Genomic DNA, 3,416 nt, shown 5'->3' with positions numbered 1-3,416 from the left:
AGGGAAATACACTGCAAGCTGTAGATCTGCATTTCTAGGAGCCACAGGTACAAAAGTATGATCAGGTGAAATTAATTTTATCATCCAGAATATTATTTCAACGTATGATTGATATAAGAAGTTAATGAGATGTTTACATTCTTCTTTTTGTTTTTGAAATCTTCTGTGTACGTTTTACATCTCAATTCTGACTAGTCACGCAGAGGCCTAGAGCATCCAAAGTTACTAAAACTCATTGTAAAATGGCCTGTTTGCCTCCAATGCCCATCTGGGATGGAGATTTGCCAAATCTTTCCTTCCCAAACCAGGGCAGGGATGCTAAAGGGTGAGCAGGTGCTCAGAACCCCCTGCACCCCACACAACAAGGCTTCAATGTCCCAGGAGGAAACCAATGGGGACATTAAATTTTAAGTAGAAAAGTCAGGAATCTGACCACTGAAAAATTGTCCCCTTCAGCATTTCCTAAGGAGGCCATCAATCTTCTAAAGTGTATTATTTTAAAGAATAGTCTTCTAGCAGGATAAATAATCTTTGACTCCACTTTCCAACTATTTGACAAGCTTACTAACAGCAGCAAATGGAGAGTAAACATGCCACTTCTTTTAATCAGCTGAAGTCGGTGAAACTGAATACAGAACCTTGTCCCCAGTACTGCCACTGGCGTCACTGGCGCCATCTGCTGGCCACACTGAAACACAGCCTCCCCCCGCGACAATCCTCTTAGGGACGTTTTCGTTCCAGCAGACTCCGTGGGATAGGAAACTTCCCACCGATGCCATCCCCCCATGAAGTTACAATAGCAGCAGGTGACATTGGAGCATTTATTACGTGCCAGCCACAGAAGCCCTTGGCATGCATTAGCTCTTTACTCACACCCTCCTTTTGCGGTAGCTACTTTTAATGTCTCCCATTTTACAGATGAGGTCACTGAGGCTCAGAGAAGTTTAAATCACATGCTCAAGATCGCAGTTGGTAAATGACAGAGCTGGGATGTGAAGACAGGCAATCCAACTCTGAGTGCATGTTCTTAACTATGACCGTTGTACAGGCATTTCAAATGTCACATTAGAATTGATAAAATTGCCGCTCCCATTTTGGGGAGAAGGCAAGGACGTACTTACGACTGGTACTCACGCAATACTACTTGAGGTTATTATTGAACCTCAAGAACTCACCCTAAAACATATAAAAAGTAACAGGGACAGAGAAAAATGCCCATCTCTGATATTAAAATATATCATACATACATGCATAGATTCATATATACACACGTAATGGTAGCACAACAGTACTTACCATTACTGTATGCAACGTACTGGAATGGGTTCTGTCATCTTTTGTGGCTCCATTTAAAAAAATGCTACAACTACAGTCACTGTACCACCTATGAATGGGTCATGATTTAATTTGGAAAATGCTGGCTTAGATGTTCCTATATGCATTCAAGGTTCATTTCTTACAGAGCCCTTCCTTAAAAGGAAACTCAAGTTTTGAATTAAAAAAAGTATCCCTCCACTCTACCAAGTAGCCTAGAACACATGGGATAATGTCACCTTTGCAGAATTTTCCAGCGAGGTATGTCTGCACCTTGAAGACGACTTTCAGGTGTACGTTTTAACTTCCGTTGTATTATTTCCTGTCTCATTTTCATTGCTTTATTTTCACTGTATTATTTTTTATGGTTACTTTCTACAATACCTTGGGCAAGAGACATTAGTTTTCCATATCCTGAAATGTTTTCTCTAAATTTATGGCAGGAACAAATTTATTTTTGAAAGGTAACTATGTTTTCAAGAAGTGGATCTATTTAAAGAAAAATCAGTAAACACCAGTGGAAGCAGTGCCATCTCAGCCTGCCTGGGAAGCTGCACTGACACCCGCCGTCCAGCGCAGGGCCCCACCTCTGAGGAGCTCCTCCCCTGCTGGAACCGCCATTTCTCTGGAAGGACAGCAATCCCTCACTGCAGGGAGCCGGGCACACACATAGTTCCACGCAACCCAACCCCTGCATCCTCTTGTCCAGGGCTGGTGACAGATGAAGCCGCCCGTAAAGCAGCCCTGGGCAGGGAGGGTTCGGAAGGCCCCCTGCCTGAGCGGGATTCTCCCAGGCAGGCTCAGACGTGGGCCTGCAGACCTGCGCTCACACACAGAGAACCACAGTGCCCTGCCATTTCCAGGATCTGCCCCTCTGAACCTGGGGTCAGACCAAACGTAACAGGATCAGAGAGGTGCTCCTCCCTGTACTCAGGCTTGGGAAAAACCCTAAGGACACCTTGTCCAGCATCTTTTTTTTTTTTTTTTTTTGGCTGCACCATGAGGCATGCAGGATCTCAGTTCCCCGACCAAGGATCAAACCCACGACCCCTGCAATGGAAGCACGGAGTCTTAAACACTGGACCTCCATGGAGGTGCTGAGCAGCATCTTAATATGATCATGTCCACAATTAACCAAGAAAGTTATGTTATAAATAGGGATGAGAAGAAGCCTAATAAATCCAAGTGGAAAACTGAATGGAAACAAAATGTTAACTGTAGAATCTAGGTGGTAGATATATGGTCACTATAAATCTCCAACTCCTCTGTATGTTTGAAAGTTTTCCTTAAGAATGTTGGAAAAAAAATAAGTGAAAACAAAACTTGTCTTCTCCATGAGGTTTACATATTCCACCTTCAGCAAAAGCAGGAACTCTATTTTTAACTGGGTGTAAATTTTTAATGGCAGTATGACTTGGCACTTATTAAAGCACAGTCAAGATTACACTTGTATCTTTCCAAACTAGAAGATGCCATCAAATTTATGGCTACCTATTGAGCACCTACTGTATGCAACATACAGTACTGGTGCCTGCAGGGATGAGGATGTTGAAGTTGGAGAGTTCCTCAGACTTCACATACCTTTTAGGAAACATGAGAACAAGTATCTTAAGTTTAATGACTTCAACAAATATTTACAGGTTCATCATTAGAAAAAATACAGCAGACTTTTATGTTCTGGGTTCTAGGCCAACAGAGAACTGAGCCTGTCTCCCAGCAAGGAGCTTACTTTACTCCTGGTTTCTGGCAGCCCCAAGTCCAACCCTGGACTTAAGCAAATGTTTTAAATTTGCCAATTAGAAAAACTATCCCCTTGCTGATGTGACAAGGCCCAGTCTTGGAAAAGAACACTCTAAAAGGCTCATGACTTAAGACTCACTATTTTGTGGTCATTTTCAACCATAGCCAGCCACTAGCTTGTAAAAAAAGAGTAACAAAACTGCGGCTAGGGCTTCCCTGGTGGCGCAGTGGTTGAGAGTCCGCCTGCCGACGCAGGGGACATGGGTTCGTGCCCCGGTCCGGGAAGATCCCACATGCCGCAGAGCCGCTGGGCCCGTGAGCCATGGCCGCTGAGCCTGCGCATCCAGAGCCTGTGCTCCACA

Source organism: Lipotes vexillifer, unplaced genomic scaffold (assembly GCF_000442215.2).
Source record: "Lipotes vexillifer unplaced genomic scaffold, Lipotes_vexillifer_v1.1 scaffold524, whole genome shotgun sequence".
NCBI classification, from domain to species: Eukaryota; Metazoa; Chordata; class Mammalia; order Artiodactyla; family Lipotidae; genus Lipotes; species Lipotes vexillifer.
The sequence above is the reverse complement of the archived record's forward strand: the minus strand, read 5'-3'. Positions refer to the sequence as shown.